Source organism: Podarcis vaucheri (genome assembly GCF_965113315.1).
Source record: "Podarcis vaucheri genome assembly, chromosome: 3".
NCBI lineage: Eukaryota > Metazoa > Chordata > Lepidosauria > Squamata > Lacertidae > Podarcis > Podarcis vaucheri.
Window position 1 is genome coordinate 118,394,714 of NC_138761.1, and position 8,004 is coordinate 118,402,717.

Here is an 8,004-nt window from a genome sequence, read left to right on the forward strand (position 1 = left end):
CTGAGTTCATTCTGTGCTTTAGCTTTTCTGACTTTGTGTCTACACGTGCTGGCTATTTGTTTGAATTCCTCTTTGGTGGTTTCCCCCATTTTCCATTTTTTGTACACATCCTTTTTTAATCTTAACTCAGTTAAAAGTTCTTTAGATAGCCACCCTGGCTTCTTTAGGCACCTTCCATGTTTCCGTCTCATTGGTATTGCCTGAAGTTGTGCTTTTACTATCTCCCTCTTAACAAACTCCCAGCCATCATGAACTCCCTTTCCTTTTAATATTGCTGTCCATGGGATCTCACCCAGCACTTCCCTAAGTTCTATGAAGTCGGCTTTCTTAAAGTCAAGAAATTGAGTCCTAGTATGCTTGGCTGCTCCTTTCCGCTGTATAGTAAACTTCAGAAGAGCATGATCACTCGTGCCTAATGATCCTTCCACTTCTACCCCACTAACCAGGTCATCAACATTGGTTAGGACCAGATCTAAAATGGCTGTTCCTCTTGTTGCTTCTCCCACTTTCTGGACAATGAAGTTGTCTGCAAGGCCAGTGAGGAATCTGTTTGACCTTATGCTCTTGGCTGAGTTTGACATCCAACAAATATCCGGGTAATTGAAGTCCCCCATTACTACTATCTCCCTTCCTTTTGCATGCTTGGCCATCTGTTCCAGGAAGGCATCATCTATGTCCTCCGTTTGGCTTGGGGATCTATAGTAAACTCCCACAATGAGGTCCCTGTTATTCTTCTCTCCCTTAATTTTGACCCAAATGCTCTCACTTTGGCTTTGAGGTTCTAAATCTTGGATCTCTTCACAGGTATACACATCCCTGACATATAACGCCACTCCTCCTCCTTTCTTGTCTGGTCTGTTTCTCTGAAATAGATTGTATCCCCCCATTATTACATTCCAATCGTGGGACTTATCCCACCAGGTTTCAGTGATGCCTATTATGTCATATTTAGTTTGCTGTACCAAGAGCTCAAGCTCATCTTGTTTATTTCCCATGCTTTGCGCATTAGTGTACAGACATTGAAGTCCATTAATCATTCCCCCGTGTCTCTTATTTAAGGATTTTTTCCTCCCACCACTAGGTCTGCGTGCTGTTTGCTCCATTTGGTCTATGACATTTGGATGATCATCTTCATCAATCAATAGGCTCCTACCTTCAGGAGCACTGTCTCCCTCCCCCACATTAGTCAGTTTAAAGCCCTCCTGATGAGGTTTCTGAGATTTTTGGCAAAAACATTTCTCCCAACCGTTGTGAGGTGCAGCCCATCGCTTGCCAGAAGTCCATCTTCAAGAAACTGCAGTCCGTGATCTAAGAATCCAAACCGTTCCTGTTTACACCATCTACGAAGCCAGCTGTTCACTTCCACTATTTTTTCCTCTCTCCCTGGGCCACGTCGTTCAACTGGGAGGACAGATGAGATGACAATTTGTGCATTTAGTTGCTTCAATTTCCTGCCGAGAGCCTCGTAGTCTCTTTTGATCTTCTGGAGGCTATTGCTTGCAGTGTCATTGGTTCCCACATGAACCAAGAGGAAGGGGTATTTGTCATTGGGTTTTATGATTCCTTGCAGTCGTTCAGTTACATCTTGGATCTTAGCCCCGGGGAGACAGCACACTTCCCGAGACATCTTGTCAGGCCCACAAATCACTGCTTCTGTTCCCCTCAGTAGGGAATCCCCTATCACCACTACACGCCTCCTCTTAGGTTTGGTCGGGGTTCTTCCATGAGCTGTCCGTTCCAAGGTCGCCTGCACATTCCCTGAGGACTGACTTTGCTGCTCGTCTTCATTTACCTGATCGACAGAAATGAGGGAGAGATCCTCAAATGGAGTCTGCTCTTCGTCTTCCATGCTAGGGGAGAGGACCTCAAAGCGATTGTGTATTTCTAAACAATCAGAACGAACCCTGGGCCTCCTACTTCTTTGAGTCACGTTTCTCCATATATCTGGTTCCTGTGTTGGTGAACTAGCCTCCTTCTCAGGGGAGTCCCCTGTCTCCTCCTTGATGGAGCCGGTGTGGTCTGTTGCTTCCAAGAAGAGCTCCAGCTCTCTAATTCTTTGGAGCGTAGCTACACGTTCCTCCAGTTGCTGGACTTTGTCTTTTAAGAGGGCAATCAACATGCAATTGCTGCAGGTAAAGCTGCCTGCAACCTTTGGCAAGATGGCAAACATTGCGCAGGAACCGCAGGCGACAGCAGCTGTTCCCTCCCCCTCCATCTTGAGAATGTGTCGTTGGGGGTGGCTACAGTGGTCCTCCATCATAAAAAGAGTGAAGACAGGACAAATAACTCCCCCCCCACAAAAAAACTAGGTCTCCCCCAACAAACGTTAGAGACTAGCTCCCCTAAATCTAAATGATGGATCAAACTGCGTGCGCCGCTAGGCGCGCGCCGCTGCCCTGCTAGGTCTGATAAGCTCCTCCCACAGCTAATCACCTTCCTCAACAGAAACCCTGCCCCCTCTGACCTTTGCACAGGGAGAACAGCTAATCAGCCACAAAGAAACACAAACACACAAGAGAAAACCCTTTTTGCTCCTTCTTCAACTGCTTCCTTGCTAGGTCTGATAAGCTCCTCCCACAGCTAATCACCTTCCTCAACAGAAACCCTGCCCCCTCTGACCTTTGCACAGGGAGAACAGCTAATCAGCCACAAAGAAACACAAACACACAAGAGAAAACCCTTTTTGCTCCTTCTTCAACTGCTTCCTTGCTAGGTCTGATTTTTTTGCCCTAGTGATATGCTCCATTCTTCACTGGCTGTTTTGTTTTTAAAATATTTTTGAATGCTTAAAAAATTTAAAGATTTTTGTACTTCTTTAAACTTTGAGATTTCCCCGAGAATGCCGATTTGCCTCAGTGGCTTTGTTCTGGATAGATATCCATCATCACTCTCTGCCTGAGTTCACTATTAGAAGGTCTGATTAAAGATTGTGGGATGTAAAACACAGGAGCAGTCAATTACAACATTCCTAGAGTGTACATGTTAAGACATGGGGAGGGATGTCTGTCCAGCCAGCAGGTAAACTTCCTGGGACAGACTTCCTCCGCATGTGACTAGAGGTGGGTGTGGCCTCACCTGTGCAGGTAATGATAAAAGCACAGGGCAGGGGCAGCCATCTCTCTCTGGCTTCTCTTCCACCGCTCAAGCAACATCTGCTAAAGATGCCCTCTTGGCTCCCAGCCAAGAGAGGAGAAAGGGACTATCTTCCTATAAGATAGATTCTAAATGTATGTTACCTTTTTAAGCCTGTCTGCCTTCTGGGATCCTATTGTGAACAGAACATGAGTAAACTCTTTTTATACTTTTATAAAAGACTGTGTCGTGTCTTGTATTTTAAGAGGGAACAAAGGGGAAATTACCAGAGCGATTATTATAGAAGTTCTAGCCAGTGGCGTAGCGTGGGTTGTCAGCACCCGGGGCAAGGCAAGTAATTTGCGCCCCCTAACCCGTGGATTTGCGCCCCCTAACCCTAACCCCCAGATGTTGCGCCCAGTGCGGCCGGCCCCCCCTGCACCCCCCACGCTACGCCACTGGTTCTAGCGAACCTGAGCACACGTTACCATTGCAAACTTAAAGAGGGGAATTGTCTTACTCTGCTGATATTTTGGGAACTTGTTAGCACAAGTTGGATAAGGATATAATCTCACAATATATCCTCTCCTGCATCCCTGAACATTGCCACAAAGATGACATCTGAGCTTTTCTTTACCGGCAACCACAATCGCCCAGCACAGACTAGAAACAAGGTTTCCTAGGACAACTCAAAGCAGACCTGAACCCTCCTGTACACCTTATAAGGCAGTGGTTCTCAAATTTTTCTCTCTGGGCCACATTTTCAGAATACAAATTTGCATGTGCCACATGCAGTTTTTTTTTTAATTGATAAGAAATACATTGGAAAACAAAAAGAGCCAACTCCTAGCTGTGCTTGATTTATAATAAAGAACACAATTACTTTATACTATGATCATGGGACATCCAGAAACTATAAAACAATGCAGCTACATAAGAACATTAACCACTCCCAAAATATAACTATAAATTAGACTTTTACATATGTACCTTATGTATAGAAACTCAGGGAGAGGTGTAAACTTGCTTTTCCTGGATAATCTCATTTAAAGGTAAAGGACCCCTGACAGTTAAGTCCCGTCACGGATGACTCTGGTGTTGCACGCTCATCTCGCTCTATAGGCCAAGGGAGCCAGTGTTTGTCCGCAGACAGTTTTTCCAGTCATGTGGCCAGCATAACTAAGCCGCTTCTGGTGAAACCAGAGCAGCACATGGAAATGCCATTTACTTTCCCGCCAGAGTGGTACCTATTTATCTACTTGCACTTTGATGTGCTTTCGAACTGCTAGGTTGGCAGGAGCAGGGACTGAGCAACGGGAGCTCACCCCGTCGTGAGGATTCGAACCACCAACCTTCTGATTGGCAAGTCCTAGGCTCTGTGGTTTAGACCACAGCGCCACCCGTGTCCACTAATCTCATTTATGTTAGATCTAATCCGAGTCAAACAAACTCTCATCTCAGCAGCACAAAGAAGCCTTTCTCTTTTCTGATTTTTCATTTGTTAGAGTTGAAAATCCCTGTTCACAAAATAATAATAATAATAATAATAATAATAATAATAATAATAATAATAATTTATTCCTGATGTGTGCTGTAGGAGGGAGTGAGAGAGGCAGGCAGGGGGAGGCACCAAATTTTAGTGTCGCACATGCTCAGATTGTGGCTACTGGATATAGGGAAGTGCGCGGGTATGTGCTTTCCTCTGTTTCTTGGTGGCGGCTGATGCTTCCCTGGGGGAGGGAATCATGCAGTACCCAAAAATCCAGATGTGCCTATGGACCTACAAAGGTGGGTGACCTCTGTCCCAGAACGATGCCATGTCAGGCACATGGTAGGAAATTTTAAAATAAAGCTAAATGGGGCGCCACAGCCCAAGGTTGCTGAGCACTGACACTGGCCCTATCCTGCTCTGTCTAATCTGCATCATCATCATGTGTCTTCTACTATTGCCTTCCTAATAATAATAATAATAATAATAATAATAATAACAATAACAACAAACAAACAAATTATTTCTTCCTCGCCCATCTGGCTGGGTTTCCCCAGCCACTCTGGGCGGCTTCCAACAGAAGCTTAAAAATGCATTAAAGCATCTGTCATTAAAGACCTTCCCTAAACAGGGCTGCCTTCAGATGTCTTTGAAAAGTCAGATAGTTGTGAGGGGAGAGACTCCTCCTTGCACCTGCCTTGCCCCTCCCTCCGGCCCTAGAAGGCCTCATAAGGAGCTGGTCCTGGAGGAAGAACTGTGAGGGGAGAGACTCCATCAGGCAAGGTCTCCTCCACCTGCCTTGCTCCACCCTCTGCTTCTCAATGTGTATTGTATCGTTTTATGTACTGTGGCTTGCCATTGTTTTATATAGTTTAGATATTATTGCAACTGTTGAGTGGATTTCTGTTTAACTTTTATATGTTGATATTATTTTATACTATTCTAATGACTGTTGAATGTTACTTTTTTGATGGAGGTTGCCTATTTTAAAGTTATGTTTTATTATCACATTTTTGCATTGCATTAGATTGTTATAAGATGTATATTTTTTGTTTCTTCAGCTTGTAAACCGCCTTGAGTATTGTAAGATAGGAAGACAGTATACAAATTAAAAATGATGATGATGATGATATTCCTTTGACATCTGATGGGAGGGCATTCCACGGGGCGGGTGCCACCACTGAGAAGGCCCTCTGCCTGGTTCCCTGTAACCTCACTTCTCGCAGCGAGGGAACCGCCAGAAGGCCCATGGAGCTGGACCTCTGAATGCCCTTCTATTTGCTGACAAATTTCGTGTTCCCAGAGGTGTCCAGCTATCTGGACACCTGGGCAGGGTGGTCTTTTATGTTGTCAAAAGCCAGGATAGCATTCTGCTCTGAAGTATTTAGAAAGAGAATATCAATCTCCATCGCTTGTGCTGGCTCAATGCCACAGCTGCCAACTGCGAGGGTCATGTTAGGGCTGTGTGTGTAATACGTTTTATGGGGTCAGCAAGCAAGCTGCTGAAATATTGCAGAGCACCAACCTCTGCCAAGCTTCTTAGCCATTAGGTAACTGGAGGTAGAATCCTCAGGTCTTCCAGAATGTCAAACTTCTTTTGATTGATCCCATTCATTTCGCAGCCATTGTATGTTGGCATATGCCACATCCAATCCATTAGCTGTGTGCATTCAAATGCACTTAAGTTTTTATTGCTTCTAGTTCTGTGTCATCAGCAAAGAAAGGTAAAGTTGATCTTCATCTAAATCACTGTCACGGATTATTGCGATTGATTACAACAAGCAAAGAGAGCTTTTTCAAGTTTAAAAGTTATGCTCCTTTTATTTCCCCAAGTAGTAATCTGTGCTGTTTAAGTTATTGCACTAGGGCTGCGTCTGAAAATACGGTGTATATTACATTCCTTGTTTCAAACATTTCTTTTAGTGTTAGCTTCTCTCCCCCCCCTCCCCAATTCTCTGTCTTGTTCTGCTTTTATTTCTTCCTGGTGCTTACTTTGTAAGATAGAATAGAAACTCAAAAAGGCTGTTTGAAGATTTTCTTGAGTTAGCTGTGGGTCTTCTGAGTGTGCCATCAATGTGTAGAGCCAAACTTGGCCCTCCAGCTGTTTTGGGACTATAACTCCCACCATCCCTGGCTAACAGGACCAGTGGTCAGGGATGATGGGAATTGTAGTCCCAAAACAGCTGGAGGGCCAAGTTTGGCCATCACTGGTGTAGAGGCACAGGTCAATTCTGTGTCCAGGGCAGCTGTCTACCAGCTCCATCTCGTCAGCTCATACCTGTCTCGTCAGAGTGGCGAATGCTCTGGTTATCTCCTGCTTGGACGACTGCAATGCGCTCTATGTGGGGCTACCTTTGAAGGTGACTTGGAAACTGGAACTAATCCAGAATGTGGCAGCTAGACTGGTGACTGGGAGTGGCTGCCAGGACCATATAACACTGGTCCTAAAAGAATTACTTTGGATCCCAGTAGTTTCCAAGCACAATTCAAAGTGTTTGTGCTGAAGGCCCTAAAAGGCTTAAGGAACACTTCCACCCCCATCGCCCAGCAGATGCCAAACAGATAAAGAGCTATGTGATTTTAAGAAGACACTTGAAGGCAGTTCTGTTCAGGGAAGTTTATAGTGTTTGATGCTGTATTGTGTTTTCACTATTTTTTGTTGGGAGCCACTCAGAGTGGCTGGGGCAACCCAGTCAAATGGGCGGCACACACACACACACACATGGAAAAGTAAAGGGACGTTGGTGGCGCTGTGGTCTAAACCATTGAGCCTCGTGGGCTTGCTGATCAGAAGGCCAGCAGTTTGAATCCCTGTGACGGGGTGAGCTCCCATTGCTCAGTCCCAGCTCCTGCCAACCTAGCAGTTCGAAAGCGCACCAGTGCAAGTAGATAAATAGGTACCACTGTGGTGGGAAGGTAAACAGCATTTCTGTGTGCTCTGGTTTCTGTCATGGTGTTCCATTGTGCCAGAAGCAGTTTAGTCCTGATGGCCACATGACCTGGAAAGCTCTATGGAGAAACGCCAGCTCCCTCGGCCTGAAAGCGAGATGAGTGCCACAACTCCATAGTTGCCTTTGACTGGACATAACTGTCCAGGGGTCCTTTACCTCTTACCTTTACCTACCTTTTGTGTACAAATAAATGTGGTTGATTCGTTACCTTGTTATTATAGACCTCTGGTAAGGGAACCTAATATGCAGGAACAGGAGAGTAAAAGCAAGTTAAGAAACCCCAGTTTGGTCCAAGGTGCAAAGGACATAATTCTCATGAACATGTGTTGGCGTGCCAGGCAGTGTCTCCTTGTTATTCAGGTGAACAGCAGTTGTGGGCTGGTACATTGGCCAGTTTCTCTCTCCTTCAGCATCAGCATGACATCACAATGGCCTGTGTCTCTCCTTCTGGTTGGACGCATCCGTGTGAGAACACAGTGGCCAGTCTGTGAA